This window comes from Solanum dulcamara, chromosome 9 (assembly GCF_947179165.1).
Source record: "Solanum dulcamara chromosome 9, daSolDulc1.2, whole genome shotgun sequence".
NCBI classification, from domain to species: Eukaryota; Viridiplantae; Streptophyta; class Magnoliopsida; order Solanales; family Solanaceae; genus Solanum; species Solanum dulcamara.
The window spans coordinates 41020779-41041803 of NC_077245.1; the positions used below are offsets into that span (position 1 = coordinate 41020779).

Genomic DNA, 21025 nt, shown 5'->3' on the forward strand with positions numbered 1-21025 from the left:
GTTCAAAAGTGCGGGGTGTAACATCCTTCCCCCCTTTAGAACATTCATCCCCGAATGTTAAAAAAAACTTCCCTTAGAACTTTATACAGAGTATAGGGAGATTCTTCGCTATTGCCATAACACATACTCCCATCTAAGTACTTAATATACGAGTTTCAGGAGTTGGGGTTACTTGTAGACATCGGGAATACGTGCGAATATTTGTGTTTCATGTTCTCTTCAGCTTCCCAGGTCATCCTCTTTCTAGTTTTTGGTTTGCCACAATACTTTGACGGAAGTCACGTCCTTATTCTCAACCTTCTAATTTGCCGTTCTAAGAATGTTATAGGTTGTTCCTCGCAGGATTCCATTTCGTGTACATCATCTATGGGACACACTCTGGGTGGATCACCAGTACATTGTGAATTATCCGTATCACACGTATTGGGCGTATAGTTTCGTAATCAGGTGGTAAGTTCAACTTACAGGCAACTTTTCCCATCTTACAAGTAACTTGATAAGGTTCGATGTATTTTGGGCTAAGTTTCCTTTTCTTGCCGAATCTTATTACTCCCTTCTTGGGTGACCCTGTCACGAACACTTAACCATTAATTTGAACTCTGACTGTCGATGTTGATTATCTGCATATCACTTTTGCCGACTCTAGGCTGCTAACCAATAGCTTGCCCAATCATGTCGGGGCCTTTTAGTCTTTTCCCCCAATAGGGGGACTTGCACACTCTTCCATACAATGTCTTGTACGGGGCCATCAAGATACTGGAATGGTAGCCATTCTTGTAGGAAACTCAATAAGTGGTGGACGATCGTCCCAGTTACTCTTAAAGCCAACCATATAAGCTCGCAATATATCTTCTAGCGTTTGATAGTATGCTCAATTTGTTCAGCAGCTCGAGGGAAAAATGCAGTACAAAGACCTGTCTGTGCTCCTGATCTCTTCTTGGACTGATCTTCAGACGTTAATTATAATTGAAGTCCCTCCATCTGAGATAATAACTGGGGAAACCTCCTGGAGTCTTACTACCTCCTTGACCTATAACTTCACCTAGTTTCAGCTGCATAGGTGGTCTTGATTAAAAGCAAATGGGCTGATGCATTAGCCTACTCACAATAACCCGTATAGTACCCTACTCTTGCAGAGTATAAAGTATATCCGTAATGACGTTGATAATTTGGGAATCCTTAGCCTCGTATAGTCCTTCTCGACTCCTTTCAAAACTTTAACTGGCACCCTACCTTTTTGGTTTTTTTTTTTCTCTGGCCCCTTAGAGTTGGCTGCCAAGTGGTGTCGAAATTCCCTCGCCCACTGGCCCTTATAGCCATTCCGTGGTTTGCCTACCATTAACTGTTATTATGTTGAAGAACTGTGGCATTCAAGTGCGTCGTCAGTTAGCAATTAGCTAATCTTTCTTGTCTTACTTAAGTCCTTTTTACAATACCCTCAACGTAACTTATAGTACTCCAGGTACATAATCTCATGTCGTTTCTCCGCAACTAGTTCAGATTCTTCCATCTCACGCGATCATACCAGCAGTAATGCTCTAAATTCCACTAGAATTTAGAAGTTAAGCGTGCTTGGGCGAGAGTAATACTGGGATGGGTGACCTTCCTGGGAAGTCTTCATGTCGCGCTTTATTGTAATCCTTGCAATAACGTGCAGGGCACTCAACTTAGCCCAAGATTTACCTTAGCGTCGTCTCGCTAGTCTTCATATTTTGCCTTGCCCTTTCCTTTGTTATCTTGCAACTGGTATAGGGGTAGATCTTTGGTCCAACCGTGGTCATGTTTGACTTTGTCTGTAGCACTAATTCCATTCTTATATTTCGTCTTAACCCATCCCCATATCTCTCGGTAGGGTATCCAAAATATCATAACAATATTGTCATTATTGAGCCCCTATATCTTTTATCCTGTACTTACTCACTCAACCAGATGCTTATACATACCCGTAGGTTGCACAACCATTCTGATGTTACTTGTAGGAGGTAGATGTAGTCTTTCCGTCTCCTAGTTCATTCTACTGTACACATGTTACTCATATTGAAACTTGCTTGTGCCATCTTGTTATACCTCTTTCTTTTCCCTTATTCACTCTTTGCTCTTCTCATCCCCTATCCTAGGAGGTTTCGTGTCCCCTTTTTCCTTGGTTATTTATCTATCGCAACATCATTTGCGACCAACTCTATGGCCAACATCTTGGCTTTTGACCCACGAATGATGTCATTATCCTTTGTAATGTCTCTTGAGTTATTCGATATCCTTTTATTGCTATACCCTTTCCTTTTCATACGCATTCACCTTTTAGCATTACGTCATTCAAGGTCTTGTTGAAAACTTCTGAAAACTATCTTGCATAACATTCTGACTTCTATCCAATTATTGACGACTTCCAGATCTTCCTAACTTGGTTCAACAATGTCATGAACCAACCCCATAGGCCGTGACGGGTGTCGGAACTGGACACCCCTGTCTACCCTGGCCAACTATACATAGTCTGTCCCCTGGTTATACTCAAAATACATCAACAGATAAGAAAACTTATAAGCCGACAAGGCTATTGTAACACATGGGGTCGTCCCGTGATACATATATATGCGAGCCGACAAGGCCACCACAACACCGGGAATGCCCCGGATTATAAGTCATATCAATACAACCGTACATATCCGTACATATAGCTCATATACTACTCAGGCACAACTCATATACATCCCATGCACTACTCATATACAGCTCATATACAACTTAGATACAGTCCATATACAATGTATATACAATTTATATACATATACGCTCTACACACATACAACCCACATCTGTATCCACAGACCTCTAAGAGTCAAAAGAATAGTAACATAAGGCGGGACAGGGCCCCCGCCGTACCCATGAACAAAACTTATATACATGCATCAAGTTTTAGTACCCAAAATTAGGCTCCACCACAATGGTTCTTGGACCGCTGAGTGGGACTCCTACGCTGGCGGATCCCCAACCTGTGTACCTGCACCTGCTGGCATGAAACGCAGCCCCCCGAGGAAAGGGGGGTTAGTACGACATATGTACTGAGTATGAAAAACGTAACATAATATGACTGGAGGTATATCCGAAATAGAGAAGTAGGGGAACAAATTATCAAACCAGAAACCTGTACCTGTACTCTGTGAATCACAAAAGCATGCATGCTCAAATTATACAATATAGCCGTCCTTTTCAAGAATCCGGCGAATCACATCTGTAGGACCATCATAGGCCCGGTGTTATCACCACCTTATTGCAACACATCGTCATCATACATATATACATACGTACCCGACCCTCTAGTGAGGGCTCGGTGAACAATGCAGTGAGTTGTACACGATAACGGACCCGGCCAAGGACTCGGTGAAAGAAATGTTACAATATACACGCGTAGAGTAGTGAGTAACTATATGCAATTCAAATCATTATCAAAGACTCGACAGAATAAGAAAGTTGAGCTTTTGTTTGAGGACCTGAGTAACGAAGTAGTCATCTCGAGCATCCTCTAAATGCCATTATGGGCTATCTCAAAAGTAATCTTGGGGACCCTAGACATGTATTAACGTAGGGCCAAATCATTTATGGAATCAAACACATAGTCTCGTGTAGTCTTTATGACTCGGAGCTTGTACATTTGGTACCTCTTTAACGTATAGAAGTTTCCAGGAAAATAGTTCAACTACTATCAGAGTTCGGTATTCAAAAGTAAACAGGAGATGCTAAGGATGGAGTTACCTTGGAGCTCAGATCATATTCAACTTACAACTAAGACAAGGACATGCCCAAAAGAAGAAAGAGAATACGCTCTATATAGTGTGTACTTTCCCTTAGGTGATCTACATATACATATTTCGTACCCGGCCCATCATGGGGCTCGGTGAACCACTATGGCGTCGTAATCTCATTTTCGTATCAAATACATCTCAATGGAAAGAAGAGATAGCTTCTCACACACTACATTCTAACACATAGAAGCCCTACTAGGCAATACTTAATCTTTACAGGAACTCTAATACTGAACAGTGGATAGGGGTTATGAGGCGTACTTGGAATTATGGGAATGGAATTATCGCCGCACTTCATATACAATTCACTTAAGGATAAACATTGTCAAAAGGAAAGAAAGATAGCTGTACGCACTTATACAAAAAACATGCCAAAAGAAAGTTCCACATACCTCTTATGGATTCCCTTTAATCGTGTTCATGTCGTTGTCCTCGAAACCTATTTAACATGGAAGTAACGCAAGTATTAACAACCTTAAACTTCTCATCAACTCATACTACTCACGAGTATTCATAGCATTCATCCCCTCGCTCGCCCTCTCGACTAGTTCCTTAACTAGTTAAGGTGTTAACGGAAATCGGACAACACCTCTCCTATAATGTGTCCTATACGAATTCCCAACCATGTCCTTAACACCTGCAGCCAACCAAAAATACAACCAGCAGCTCATATATATATAACATGGTAACATTACACAATATAAACTCCAAACGACTCGCCCGAAGTTACGATACCAAAAGAGGGTTTCTAGTTTCTATTTTGCGAAACCTTTAACCGTATGAAGCGGGGGGTCGTGTGGCTGTAAACAGCAGCTCCCCCACCTATTTAGAGCACTTTTAGACCCTACAACACGCCACAACACAACCAGCAGCAGCCCCCACGCGCACAACACCTTATTTCGGCAATAATTTAACTATAACGATTCCGATTTAGTTTATTTCGAATGTCGAACTTTTCCCAACTTTTTCCCAACTTCCAGCAGTCCAAAAGGTGTGTAATACACCCCATAAAAACATCATAAACTTCAAGTTAGAGGGGAAGACCTTACCTTTCCCGAAATTGGCTAGAACTTGCCGAAATCGCGCCTCAGAACTCTTTTTTAGCGCGCTGAATCGTCGTGGCAGCTTGCTGTCCGTTTTTTTGCTGCACCAAACTCTAGTTTTATACTACTAATACTTTTATATCATCGTGGTATATGCTAAATAATTAATTTATGGAATAAAATCGGGACTTACCTTATTTTTCTCCCAAGCCATCGCAATTTTCTCTCTAGGTTAGGGTTTGTTCATCTATTTTTGGTTGCTGCAAATTTGATGAATAAAATCTGAAGTTTATGATACATATACCTACATATATGTGGTCTTAGGGTGTGACACGTGTCAGCCCCAAGAGGTGACACGTGTCCAGCCCCTATTGGGCCACCGCATCTACATGCTGAAGGAGGGGCTGCCACGTGGCAGTGGGGCCCACCTCCCCCAACCAGGTGGGTCACCTACTTGGCCCCAAGTAGGTGGGTCACCTGCTTGCTTAGGTGCTGCCACATGTCACCCTCCTATTGGCCGCCCCGTGTAATTTTTTTTCCTCCTCGTGGGTTCGTAATCTCATCTTATTTTAAGAGCCTATGTCATCCGTGCTATGCAAGCTTGGTATATACTGAAATAGCTTAAGTATATAAAACTTCTAAGTTTGGGGCATACGTAAGCAAATCGAGTCCTACGACTCATCACTTGGCCTCCAACTCCCTCCGACTTCTCTTGACCCTATTTCCAACCTCCCTTAACATGGGGTGTCACATTCTCCCTTCTTAGAGTTGTTCAATAGGGTCGTAACTTAAGTGGCTCACGTACTAGCTTCTAAGTAACTTAAGGAACCTTCCGAGTTCAAAGATGTGGGGTGTAACAAACAAAGGATCTTATTGAAGTTTAAGCATCCATCTCAAATATGTTGCCATATCAATTGCCTCCATCTTACCCTTTGCAGTTTTCTCACTTGCTTCCCTCCTTTAGAGGGTACTTATACCTTTATCCGCTTATACCTTGCTCTATGTCTCTATGCCCAGTTTCAAATTCGTCCAGTCTCCTTCCCCAGTCTACTTGGTACTGTATCATATCCCCGTCTTTCTGCATTTTTTTTGCCAACCTGATTATCCATGTACAGAACCTTGGCTAACTCACGAGGCGATAGAAGCCTTCCCACACATAGTGCGACACCTCATCTATTAATCTGTACTTGAGTAATAGGACCCATGGAATAACCCGTCCGAGGCCACATTCTACTTATCTTTATAAAAAGTTAATATACACTTATAGCTGTTCCAAATTTTCTTTTAACTAGGCAACATTTGTATTCCAACATTCATTGTCCAAGATTCTCTTGGAGTAGTGGATTTCCCAACCTATATCCTTTGTTTCTTGGGATAAATGGAAGCTGCACCATTTATTCCTTAAGTTTGTCGTCTTTGTCTCTTAAGAGTTCCGTTATTTTTGAGGCGTCATTGTGTACACGCATTACTCCTTTATACCTTATAGCCCTTACCCTTACTTTGTACCCAACACAGGCTTTTAACTTAGTAGACGTATACCAAGTACGCCTTACTAGTGGTCCTACTTTATCCCTGTATAATTGTATCACACCGTTCAATTCATACTTACATATCCCCCTTTTAGTTCGTACTCATATTCAGTTCCTAACATCTCTTTGAGGTGCTTCTGTTCGAAGCTCTATCCCCAAGTAGTCAGTGGAGGACTATAAACTGTTGTCGTAAACCATTTTCCAACCATTGTTAGAAGAAACTAGAATCTCTTAAACATCACAGTACTTCTTTTAATACTTGACCTACCTGGTCTCCTTCTGAGTTTATCCTCGAGTTATGAACAACTTATCTAATTTACAATTAGGAGTTGGGGGCTTGGTACTTTCAAAATGATTGAAGCTCAATTACTGGACATCTTACCCTTCAACCTGAGCTTCTCTTTTTTTTCTACAGCACAATTACGGCTGGAGATACTGTGGTCTGAACTGTATTGCTCAGATAGACTTTTGTTTCTCCGAAATAAACTTCCCCAAGTAAAAAGGGTATCCCTTATTGACGACATGAAGAGTACCTCTTACAACTTTTGTTAAACATAATAGGGGTACTTGGTATTAATTTCTAAGACATCTTAAGAATCTAGGTTTCATTCCCTTTTCTTGTTCTAGAAAAATTTCGGCAGAGTTTCCTCTATATTCCTTATTATTCCACAACCTGCACGCAGAAAATACCAACAATGCCTCACAGGGCCAACATATATACATATTCATATCACATCACAGCCACACAGGGCTTTCAATATGCTCTCATATCGCCGCCACACAGGGCTTTCAATATTAACAATAATATGAAAGTAATGGACTTACCTCGTATGTCCAACTTTACCTGCATCTGTTGCACTTCCCTGTTTTCCTTTCAGGTTTTGCCTTTGAATCACAATCATATGTAAATACCTTACCCAACAGATATCTTTCGTACCTTTACTTACCCGCGTGCTTCGTAACTTTCCCATGTCGTCAAGTACTTCCTTCCATCGATGTCGTCCTTCTGTTAAGATCCAAGGTTCGTATAAGAAGGTTTCCTATGACTCGGATCTATAGCACGATCTCAGTTATGAAAGAGAGGTAACATCCTAAATGTCCTGTAGCTTCCTGTTTATGGATGTGGCGCACAACACATCGATAATCAAGACTCTACTAGACACGGTCTGTAGACAATCCAAGAACGAACTGCTCTGATACCACTTCTATCACGACCCATCCCCGTAGGCCGTGACTAGGGTCCGACTTGGACTCCTGTATACCTATCTATCAGCTGTGGTCAAGTCAGATTATAGATACGTAATGCATATAAATCAAGTGTAGTCAAACCGGACTACAAACAACATGATAGGTACATAAGAACCCCCATAGGTCATAACATTTCATATATCTATAGCCTCTTTCATTTGTATCATAACATGAAAGGGCACACAAGCCAACAAGGCTGCCATAACATAATAACATATACCATACATCATGTAGAACCAGATGAACCAAATTGACATACACAACCCACATATATATATCTGCAGACCTCTAAAATATTAACGACAATATATGACGGGATAGGGCCCCCATCGTACCACTGAATAGACAAAACAATTTTATACATCGGTGGTCAGTATTAAAAACCTAGTCTTTGATATAATGGAGCCTCTTCCAGTTGAGATGAGCGGAATCCTAAGCTGACGGACTCCCAAAACCTGTATCTGTACCTGCAGCATGAAACGCAGCCCCTCGAGAAAAAAGGGGTCAGTACGACATATGTACTGAGTATGTAGAAACATAATGTATCACAACTGGAAGCATATCTGAAATAGAGAAGCAGGGGATAAAATGTTAAATCAGAAACCCGTACCTGTACTCTGTGAATTACAAAAGCATGCATGTTCAAATTATACCATATAGACGGCCCTACCAGGGATCCGATAAATACATCTGTAAAACCATCATAGGCCCTGTGCCATCACTATCTTATTACAACATATCATCATATATATACATAACTGCCCTGGCCCTCTAGTGAAGGACTCATAGTCTCATTTTCATACCAAGTACATATCAAGAGAAGGGAGAGATAGCTTTCCACACACTACTTCTTGACACATAGAAGCCTTAACAGGCAATACTTAATTCTTACAGAAGTTCCAATACTAAGCAGTGGATAGGGGTTATGAGGCGTACTTGAGGTTCTAGGAATGGAATTACCCCCATATTTCACATACAATTCACTTACGGCTAAGACACGGCAAAAGGAAAGAAAGATAGCTTTACATACTTATGCCAAAAACATGCCAAGAGAAAGCTTCACATACTTATTCCAAAAATATGCCAAGAGAAAGCTTCACATGCTTATTCCAAAAATATGTCAAGAGAAAGCTTCACATACTTCATATAGGTTACTCTTCGCCACGTTCGCCTCGTCGTCCTTTGAACCTATTAAACACAGAAGTAATACAAATATCAACCACTCTTGACTTTCCAACACCTTAAGTTACACCCTAGTAGTCATGGAACATATTTCCTTGTTCATCTCCTCGACTAGTTCTTTAATTAGTTAGGGCGTTAACGAAAATTGGGCAGCACCTCCCCTATAATGTGCCCTATACAAATTTCCAATTTCACTCCTAATACCTACATCCAACCCACAACAACAACCTGCAGCATATGTTTAATAAATTCACATCAACAATATACAACATAAACTCCAAACGATTCGCTCGAAACTACGATACCAAACTAAGGTTTCTAGTTTCCGTTTTGCAAAACCTTTAACCGTACGAAGCGAGGGGTCGTGTGGATGCAACCATTATCTCTACCACCTCCTTTAGGACACTTTTAGGCCCTACAACACACCACCACACGACCAGCAACAGCCCCCACACGTACAACGCCTCATTTTGATTACAATTTAGTTTGTCTCGAACGTCAAGCATATTTATGATATTTCCACATTTCCAGCCACTTACACAACATATAATATACGTCATAACAACACCATAAGCTTCAAATTGAAAGGAAAGATCTTACCTTTCCCGAAATTGGCCAAAACTCGCCAAAACTCACTTCGGAAACCTCTTTGATGTGCTGAAATGGAGCAGACTGTTTGTACCACTTCTCCGCTGCCCCAAATTGGAATTTTTGTTATCAAACACCATTATATAACTGCTTGACAGTCCAAATAATTAATTCACGGAATAAAAGTCGGAGGCTTACCTAGGCAACCCCAAACCCGTAGCCCCTCTAGCTTGTTCTCTCAAGCTTTTCTTTCAACTTTCTTCCAAGTTTCTAAGTGTAAAGATGACTATATGGTTCTATAGGCATTTTAACACACATATATACATATCCATGTGGTCGAGGAACCCCGTAGATAATTAATTCACAGAGGAAAAATTGGAACTCACCTTGAATTCCTTGGCCTAGGCCGTAGGTGCTCTCTTTTTCTCTCTTAAACTTTTTTCTAAGTTTCCTTGGCTTAATGTTTAAGGATCAACTGAAAGTGAAGATTAGTCACAACATATACATATATATAGGTGGTCCTAGGAGGTGACATGTGTCAGCCCCTAAGGGGGACACATGTCCAGCCCCTATTGGGCCACCGCATCCATGCACTCAAGGAGAGGCTGCCACATGGCAGTGGGGCCCACCTCCCCTAGCAGGTGGGTCACCTATTTTACCCCAAGCAAGTGCGTCACCTACTTTACCCCAAGAAAGTGCGTCACCTGCTTGCTTGAGGTGCTGCCACATGTCACTCTTTCATTGGCTGCCATGTGTCATCTTTTCCCTTTCCTCGTAGATTCGTAATCTTATCTTATTTTAAGAGTCTATGTAATCCATGCTACGCAAGTTTGGTATGTCCTCAAATAACTCAAGTTTGTAAGACTTCTAAGTTAGTAGCTTTCGTAGGTAAATCGAGTCCTACGACTCATTACTTGGCCTCCAATTCCTTCCGGATTCTTATGTCTCTTTTTCCAACCTTCTCTACTATGGGGTATCACATTCTCCCCTCCTTAGAGTCGTTTGATAGTGTCTGGACAGTAGGGGTCTCATGGCCACTTTCAAGAAGACTAGAAACACGTTTCAAGGTTCAAAAATGCAGGGTGTAACAGTATTGCTAATATCATAAATTTCTATTTATTAGTATACACAGGATTTCATACATTGACTAATGACATAACTATTCCTTAAATCCTTCTCAAGATATTTCTCATTTTTCAAAATTAAAGAGTGTGGAAGGTATTTTTATAAATAATTTTTTTATAGAAGTTATGTCATGCATTTTATTTTTAATATACTAAATTAAACATTGCATAAGAAATAACTTTTACATAATTATATAAATATTACTAATATGTACAATATTAATATATTTTATTCAATATTATTTTTATACACACTATGAAGTAAAGTTAACTCGTGTGTCAAAATAAAAAGAGTGTACGAGCATAGGCACCTGGCTACAAACAGATTAAAGAAAAAGCTACTATGTATTTACTAACATGACTTTATCAACTGTCATACTTGTTGAAACATAAAATGCATTAAAAGTTTACCAAATTCACAGAAATATCAAAGGCATAAAAAATAATTAAGTTATAAAATAAATGGTGTATATGTCTTCTAAAAGCAACCAGTATTGGATACTTTTGAACATTCAAAAAGTTCTCAAGGTTTACTTAATTTATACAAAGACCAAAGGTATATGAAGTAATAAAGCAAAAATTGAAGGGCATATAAATCTTTAAAGAAATGGCTTCATCAATTATCTATCTGAAGAGATTCAAGCAGAATTAAATAGAATCAATTGGTATGTTGTTCCAATTGAAGAATAATACACACGCTACTCAATCAAAGTACAATCTATTTGAGTAAACAAATTTGTAAATCCCATAATTACACCTTGGCTAAGAAGCAGGCATATCATCCCTCACCTGCTTCGTAGACTTATACTATATAGAATGTTGTAAGTTATCCCTAACCAATTATATCACATATAATTCCTAAGCTATATTGCCATGCCTCTAGTCTACATCCTAGGTGTGGTCGTTACTCTAATATTTTTGTTCGTCCCAAGCGAACCATTGGCCTAGTTGACTATTAAGTGGAAGACTAAACATACATACGGAAGCTTAAATAGATGAGTAGTTAAATCATTTAAAGAATACCTTATGCAACTGTTTGAAAATACTCAATGATATAGGTGATAAAATGTTTAAAACATCTCAAAGCTGAAAACTGATCTAACTCCCTATACTGTCTATAAAATCTACTGTCTGAGGATAGGTTATGGGACAAGACCAACGGCTAAAATATACTAATGAATAATAATACTGAAAAGAATAATTAAAAGGAGCTCTTCTTAAGCAGGGAGGTCTCACCAAAGGTCGATGAAGATGTGATCTCAATGGAACACTTATTGATGATCCTGAGCACCTGTATTTGCATCATAAATTGATGCAGCATCGAATGACATCAGTACATGAAATGTACGGTATATAATAAGGTTGAATGAAATAACTGAGCTAAACTAAACACATGCTAAAAAGGAATACTGAAATAGCTTGACTAAAAGTAAAGCATGCAAGTGTAATGAAAACATGTACAGTTGTAGGTAATGCAATGTATAAGTTCTAAAATAGTAACTTTACTTTTCTTGGGGAGTTTTAATCGACAACCATCACTATGAGCTTCTTGATGATGCAATGTCTAGCCCACGCTGCTAGAGCCATCCAGTACTTTGTCAGAGTAAAAGACAACAAAACTAAACTTATGAATCCATCTGAAAGCCCTTATCAAGGGCTGAGTGTCATGACTCAAGCTGGACTCTAGACGTGACACATCAATTTGAAGCCCGAGAGATAGTAACCAAGCCTCTTATCATAGCATAATTATGATAATAAAAAAAGTCAATGTGGAAGACAAGCCTCATCATAGAAATCTTGATAAAGGAGAATCACAAACATAACATATGAAATGAACAAAATCATACTAGTCTAGTCTGATAAGCCTCTACTAATATAGATGGGGGCATAGGACAAATCCCAACTTACCCACAAAATATGAAATAACATGAGTTTGAAATAAAAGATGACATAAGCGGTTGCATCCTCGAAATATGAGGACCCACCAAAACACTGTAGTTTCAATAGCAATCCGTACTAGCCACGAGAATGGGCAAGAACATCCTGACCTATATTATAAAATAATATATGCAATAGAGTATGCGTTACTACATGAAATGTACTAAGATGGAGAATATGCGATGCATGACGTAAATTATAATAATGCAATGACCAAGCTAAATATAGTTAAAACATTTAAATGCATCATTTGAATCATAAAACATGGTCAATGCAAACTCGTAAGAAAATCATGATCAAACATAGCATAGAGGAGTCATAAACTATAGAAGAGTCATAAAACTTTGTGATAGATACCATTAACCGACATAAATCATAAGAGCTATATCATAGAGTCTAGTTTCTTCCCCACACCGAAAAGAGATTGTCTCACTTGCCAAGGTAAGGACCATTTACATGAGCTATATGTGGATCCACTAGCTTAATATTAGACTTATCCATTTAGAACATCCTATGGTGGCACGTAGTTATGGGATCTAGGTGATTTCTCCTAGTTCACTCGATGCTAAGTAAACTCTCAACAACAATATCAATCAAAATCATAGAATAGTCATGGAAAATGATAATAAGATTATAAGACCAAATTCATCATAGATACTTTGAAAATCATAAGAATAGCTCCTTAAATCATATCATGAACCTCGGCCCAATCAAGCCATAAGTGATACTTAATTAAAAGCATCTAGATCATGATAAGTTTTTCATATAAAATCACACTTAACTTTAAGTGGCTAAATCATGAAAAACCTTCATGATGAGATTACTTTCCTTCCGAATTAAACCTTAGTTTCATAAGATTATATTAATACTTTATCTAAAAGCATTCTTGAAATCAAAAATCATAAATTCATGATGCATGTGAAATCTCGAATCATGTTTAGTCATAAAATAGACATAATTCATAAGTTCATGTAAAACATCTTGAAATTATATAATTAACATCAATTCATTCATAATAAGATCATTGAAGATGAGTAAAAGCATAATTGAATGAACCCAATGCTAAATCATCAAAACCCTAGAACAATTGGATTGAAATTTATAGGGAAAATGAGAGAAATCTTTGGGACTCCATGGATGAAAATGATCCACGGATGAAATTTCCACATATCTTACTGAATTCTAGCTGGGAACTTAAAGAGGAGAATTGAATCTTGAAACCCTATCTTAGGAGAAAACCCTTTAGAGAGAAAACCTTGATGCCTTAGATGATTCTGAGAGAATTAGAGGGAATGAGGACTAGTTATATGTTACACCCCCACACTTTTAAACTCGGAATATCTCATAAGTTCCTTAGACATTATCATGTGAGCCGGATACTCTAAGACACTATCAAACGACTCTAAAGAAGGGAGAATGTGATACCCCATAGTAGAGAAGGTTGGAAATAGAGTCATAAGAATTCAGAAGGAATTGGAGGCTAAGTAATGAATCGTTGGACTCGATTTACCTACGTAAGCTACTAACTTGGAAGTCCTACATACTTAAGCTATTGGATTACGTACCAAGCTTGCGTAGCATGGATTACATAGTCTCTTAAGACAAGACGAGATTATGAACCCACGGAGGAGAGGAGAAGATGACACGTGGTAGTAAAAGGAGGTGCCATGTGGCAGCCTAGGAAAATTCCACGTGGCAGCAGGTGACCCACCTGATTGGGGTCAAGTAGGTGACCCACCTACTTGGGGGTGGGCCCCACCAAGGCACGTGGCATCCTTGGAGGCTAGGTGTGGATCCGTGGCCCAATAAGGTTTGACACGTGTCACCCTTAGGGGCTGACACGTGTCACTTCCTAAGGAACCATATATATGTATGTTAATGACTCTTAAGTCATTATGTATCCAAAAATCAGCCAAAACATAGAGAGAAAATGTGAGAGAAAGAGAGTACCTACGGCAGCTATGGTTTGGAAGAATTAAGGGTGAGTTCTTCACTTTTCCTCCGTAAATTAATTATCAATGGTGTTCCCTAAGCATGTGGATATGTATATATGTATTTTACGAGGTTTACGGAACCAAAAATTCATCTTTACAATTGGAAACCTGGAAGAAAGGAAAAGAGAAAAATGTAGAGGGGCAAGGGAGGGAGCTATGGGTTTGCTCCAAGAAAGAAGTAAGGCCTGATTTCGTTTTGTGAATTAATTATTCAGGGTATACCACGTCTACATAATAGTGTTTAATGGCATAAAATTCCAATTTGGGGCAGCGGAGAAGTAACACGAACAGCCCGCTCAATTTCAGCGCATTTGAAGAAGTTTCGAGTTGCGATTTGAATATTTTGGACAAATTCGGGTAAGGTAAGGTTTGTCCTTTTTTTTTTATGGGAACAGACCCTACACGAGGCTCCCACCTCTCGTGCACAGTCAGGGGTTGAGCAGCACCCCCAAGACTTATCATAAATAAAATTAAAGAAAAATACACGAAGGGGGACATAAACCTTACCTCCAAACTTAGGATGGTTCATGAGTCAGCCGACCTACTCAGGTCGGCCTACTCAACCCCATTACTAGATGGAAAGCGATAAACCTATGGGATGACTCCTCCCGATACAAGTCGACTAAGAAAGCATAAATGAGGGAGACTCTCCCCTTCCATGAGAAAACAAGAAAGTAACCTACACTAGTCCTATTCAACTACGCTACATATCATACATAGCTAAATTGAAGAAGAACAAGTATATGAACCTTCTATCTCGCATGGGGTGAGGAGGTTCTGTTCATCTTTGCCCTTTTTAGTCTTGTCATACCAAGTAAGTCCAAATGGAAGGGTGCATCCACATCAAGATCATGTATATATTAGTTAGGGAGGATTATAGGAGAGGAAATATATTGAGCTGTAGCAACCAGCAGCCTTGGAGTTGTTGTTGATAAAATATTGGCACTGACTTTTTGCATGCTGCATTTTGAAGGTGTTGCAGCTCTGATGTGTGCACCTGCTTGGAAGCTCCTCTGATGTTGCCTTGCATATTGGAGTGTTCCAGCCAGTAGTGTAGCCTGCACTCAAACAAGTAACCCACCAAGGATTCCAAGTAGCTTGGCTGCCATAGGACTGCTGCAAACAATGAAGCATAGTAGCTGGCATGTATGGATTGTTGGAGAGTGTTGGGGAGGCCTTAGCATGCCAGTCTTTAGTCTCCCTTCGTTTGAAGCTCTGTAAACCTACACCTACAAGAGGCCAAAGAAACAGACAAATGTAGGATATGTAAAGGCTGCTGTAAATCTATAACCCATTCCTTATGGCCTCTTTTGCTGAAGTGGTAGGCTGCTTGTTGTTGCATGTTATACTCCAAAATAGATCCTTCATTGTGATGAGGATCAGCTCCTTGGGATACCTGCACAGACAAACAAACCCAGAGCAACACACAAACAAACAATTCTGCAAGCTGCTGTAACTAGTATTATTGACTTGTAGTTGCTCCTTGTGTGCTGCATATAGGTGGGGAAGATGATGGATGATGTTGGCAGCTGATGAATTGAGAAGCAATGTTTTCTCAAATTTGGATCTGTAGCTGGGGTGCAAGAGTGTTGCTGCAGGTGTTGAAGTATGGAAATTGGTATGGATGGATTGTTGATGTGTTGATGAGTTCCCAGCATACCAGGCTGTTGTCTCCCTTTGTTTGAGACTCTGAGAACCTGCATAAGCAGTTAGTAAAGAAACAAACAAATGTGGGGGATGGATAGGCTGGTGTAGGTCTGTGTGCAGTTCCTTGTTGCTTCCATAGTAGTAGTGGTTAAGATGCTTGTTGGTGCAAGTTTCACAGAAAAGGAGACCCTTCCTGGTGAACAGGTTCAGCTCCTTAGAATACCTGCACAGATAATCAAAAACAAATAACACACTACCAAACAAATCTGCAAGCTGCTGTAACTTGTACTATTAAATTGTAGTTGTTCCTTGTGTGCTGCAGGTTGGAATTCTTATTCTTGGCTTGTCTTCTTTGAAGATGTTGCTACTTGTTGGTGCAGCTGCTTAGTGGTTGTGTCTCTCCACAGTTGAATCCTGCACAAATAAAGAAACCAGAAGCAAGCAAATGACCACCCAACCATGGCTCCTGCAGTACCCTGTCCATGGTTGCTGCACTTGGTTTGGTTGTTGATGACCCTATTATTGTTTGCATAGTTGTTGTAGTTAGGATGTTTGATGTTGTATAGTACACCTATTGTTGCTGCACAAATACTCCCACTCACACACCAACACTTATGTTTGATCTCCAAAGTTGTTGCTCTGCAGCTGCACCCTGGCCATGATGAGTACTTTGTTGGATTGTTCAGCTGAGGTATGTTTTTCCTGTTGGCTTTCCACAGATGCTGTATATGTCTTTGTTGCTGACTGACACCTTCACAACTAAGGCAACAAGAAAAAACAAAGCAAACATCCAAAAAAGGCTCCTGAGTTTCTGAAGTTTCTGCAATTCTGAGAGTTAAGCCGGCTAACTTTTTCAAGGTCGCTCGACTAAAGTCTCCAATTATATGTTTGAGCTGAAACTTATTAGGGTTTGCAATTACTATATTTGCTGTAGTCCTGCAATATTTGGAGGCCTTTTCCACAAGCTGGAAGCTCCAAATTGCAAATTGCTCCCTCATTATGCTTAAGTCGTCTAACTTTTTCAAGGTCGCTCGACTAACGTCTCCAATTATCCGTTTGAGCTGAAACTTCTTGGGCTTTGCAATTACTATATTTTCTGTAGTCCTGCAACATTTGGAGGCCTGGAAACTCCAAATTGCAAATTGCTCCCTCATTAGGCTTAAGTCGGCTAACTTTTACAAGGTCGCTCGACTAACGTCTCCAATTATCCATTTGAGCTGAAACTTCTTGGTCTTTGCATATACTGTATTTGTTGTAATACTGCACAAGCTGGAGTCATTTTGATTTTGCATGGTGTATTTGTTGAGGATTGTTGATTGCTTCTGGGCTCTGCTGTTGCTGTTGAGTTGCTGCTGCTGTTGCTCAGTTGCTGTCACTGTTGCTGCTGTAGTATGGCCTATGTTGTTGAGGTATTGGTGCAAGAACTCCAAACTCAGCTGCTGCAAGTCCAACCCAAGGCTCAAAGTAGCATGATACCTGAAGTGAATTGCAATTGTTGGCTGATATGTTTCTGATTTGCAGGTACCTGCACAATCACAAAGGAAAAGAAAATGGAAGATATATATTCTAATCCTTACCTCAAGGGGTAAGTTGATTATTCTAGGAAGACAATAAACAAGGGAGACTCTCCCCTTTACAAAATTCCTATCTATGAATTTATACATAGGGAATTCTGTACTACAATTAATGATATACAAATCAAGGAGGTTGTTTGATCCTCTTCAGTTTTGTCCTCCTAAAGTTTGCCATCCCCATTTTGTCCAAGATGTAGTATCCTTTTGTTTCCTTAGGAAGCTGTTGAGCACTGTAGAATTGAACCATGCTGTCTACACTGTGGCTATGCTTGGAAAGTGTATCTGCAACAAAGTTAGCTTCCCTATAGGTGTGCTTACATTGAAAGAAATCCAGCATTATGATCAGCTCCTGCAGGTTTGTGATGTAGTTCCTGATGGTCCAGAGAGATGTGATCTCTTGTTTTAGCCATTTCACAAGTAATTCAGAGTCAACCTCCAGTAGAACCCTGCTGTAGCCATGTTGAATACACCAGATAATGCCTATGACTACAACTTGTACCTCAGTTTGGTTTTTAGAACCAATTCCAAGTGGTGCAGCAAATGCATAAAGGATGTTTCCTTTATGATCTCTTAGGATGCCCCCAGCTCCAATTCTTCCAGGATTATCCAAGGCACTTCCATCAGTATTCAATTTAACCACATGGTAAGCTGGTTTGTGCCAACTAACTTGGATGATTTTCAGCTCATGGTTGCAGCTTTCCACCATAGCTATTAGCTTCTTCCAGTCACTTGGCTAATTAATGTAAGGGAAAGCTGTGAAGATCAGCATGTATAGTTAGGTTTGTCCTTTCAAATTAAACTTTATGGTGTTATTATGGAGTGTATTATACACCTTGTGTGTGGCTGGAAATGTGAAAATGGTATAGGAATGCTTGGCGTCGGAGAGAACCCAAATTGTAGTTATTATAGTTGAATTGTCGTCGAAGTAAAGTCTTGTTCTTGTGAGTTGTTGCTGCAGGGGTGTGGGGTGTTGTTGCAGGGCCTAAATATGTTCTAAAGAGGGTTAATGTGCTTTTGGTGGCAACCACATGACCCCTCGTTTAGTATAATTAAAGGTGTTACAAAATAAAGGCTAGACACCCTATTTTGGATATCATATTTTTGAGCAAGCCGTTTAGAATTTATATTGTGTATTGTTGGTGTGAATTGCTTAAACATATGCCACAGGTTGTTGTTGTTGGTTGGCTGTAGTGTTTAGGGATCTAATTGGAAATTTGGATAGGGCACATTATAGGGGAGGTGCTGCCCAATTTTCATTAACGCCTTAACTAATTAAAGAACTAGTTAAGGGGAGGAACAAGAAAATAGGTTCCATGAATGCTAAGGTGCAACTTAAGATGCTGGAAAGTAAAAAGTGGTTGATATTCGTATTACTTCCATGTTGAATAGGTTGAAAGGGCAACGAAACGATCAGGATAAAGGAGTAACTCAGACAATGTATGTAAAGCTTTCTCTTGGCATATTTTGGTATAAGTATGTACAACTATCTTTCTTTCCTTCTGGCAAGTCTTAGACTTACGTGAATTGTATGTGGAATGTGGGGATAATTCCATTCCCATAAATCCGGGTACGCCTCATTATCCCTAACTACAATTAGGTGTTGACACCCCTATAAGAATTGAGCATTGCCTGTTAAGGCTTCTACGTGCTAAAGAGTAGTGTGTGGGAAACTATCTTTCCTTTCTCTAGATATGTACTTGGTATGAAAATGAGATTATCATGACATAGTTGTTCACAGAGCCCCAGGATGAGTCGGGTACGAGATATGTATATAATGACCACTTGAAGAAAAGTACATACTATGTAGAGTTTACTCTCTTTCATTTCTGGCATGTCTTAGTTGTAAGTTAAATATGATGTGAGCTACAGAGTAACTCCATTCTTAACATCGCCTATTTACTTTTGAATGTCGAACTCTGATAGTAATTGAGCTATTTCCTTGGAAACTTCTGTATGGTAATGAGGTACCAAATGTACAGGCTCCAAGTCTTAAGAACTATACGAGATTAAGTGTTTTTGATTCCATAAATGATTTGGCCCTATGTTAATACACATCTAGGTTCCCCGAGATTACTTTTGAGGCAGCCCATAATGGCAGTTAGAGGACACTTGAGATGACTACACCGTACTCGGGTCCTCAAACAAAAGCTTAACTTTCTTATTTTGTCGAGACTCTGATAATGATTTAAATTGCATATAGTTACTCACTACTCTACTCGTTTATACTGTAACCCTTCTTTCACCGAGTCCCGGGTCGGGTATGTTATCGTGCACAATTCACTGCATTATCCACTAAGCCCCTCACTAGAGGGCCGGGTACGTATATATATATATGGTTATGTGGAGTGATAAGGAGATGATTGCACCGAGCCCAATGATGGTCCTACATATATGATTCACCGAGTCCCCGAAGGGGCCGGCTATACGATATGATATGTGCATGCATGCTTTTGTAATTCATAGAATACAAGTTCAGGCTTCTAATTTGATAATTTGTTCCCCTACTTCTTTATTTCGGATATACTTCCAGTTGTGTTATGTAACGTTTTACATACTAAGTACATATGTCGTACTGACACCCTTTTCTTGGGGGGCTGTGTTCATGCCCGCAGGTACAGATACAGGTTTTAGGAGTCCGTCAGCTTAGGATTCCATGCAGCACAGCTGGAAGAGGATCCATTGTATCGGGGCCTAGTTTTTGATACTGTCCACTGATGTATAAAATTGTTTTGTCCATTCGGGGGTACGACGGGGGTCCTGTCCCGCCATATGTTGTCGTTAATATTTTTAGAGGTCTGCAGACATGTGTGTGTGGGTTGTGTATATCAGTTTGATTCAGCTAGGTCTACGTGATGTACGGTATATGTTATTATGTTATGGTAGCCTTGTCGGATCGCATGCCCTTTCATGTTGTGACACAAACGAAAAGGGCTATAGGACAATCCCTCCTTAATAAATTGTTATGTGTACGGTGATGTTTCTAAAGAGGAGATTATTTCTGACCTCTTTTCTTGTAGATAGGTACAGATCGGGGTGAAAGATGAAAAAACCAGCTCTAGATAGCGGAGGGGGTGTGGGCAAGGCCCCCAGGGTGCCATCGGGATCGGGATCTCAAGCTCTGGAACCAAGCAGGAGGAGTCCGAGCTATTCTATTGAGACTGACCCTTTGGAGGACCCCACTTATTCGATTGAGACAAATCCTTCAGAGGACCTCCAGTATGCTAGTAAGGTTGATTCCTTGGAAGGCCCAACGATAATAGCCCCAAAATGTCTGATGAACCAAGAAGCGATTTCGGAAGCCATGCCGATTGCTCTGATGATGGAGCACTATATCAGGCCGGCTCCTACGGTAAGTGTT

At 40.0% G+C, this 21025-nt stretch overlaps 1 long non-coding RNA gene and 1 pseudogene across 1 annotated transcript; both read left to right on the forward strand.

Annotated features, from left to right (window-relative positions):
* Positions 1-1511: 1511 nt before the first annotated feature.
* Positions 1512-1631, forward strand: LOC129904756 (5S ribosomal RNA; annotated as a pseudogene).
* A 15793-nt stretch (positions 1632-17424) lies between these two features.
* Positions 17425-20669, forward strand: LOC129904695 (uncharacterized). Its single transcript, XR_008770478.1, has 2 exons — positions 17425-17614; positions 20280-20669. It is a non-coding gene; the product is annotated as an uncharacterized LOC129904695 (long non-coding RNA).
* The last annotated feature ends 356 nt before the right edge of the window (positions 20670-21025 follow it).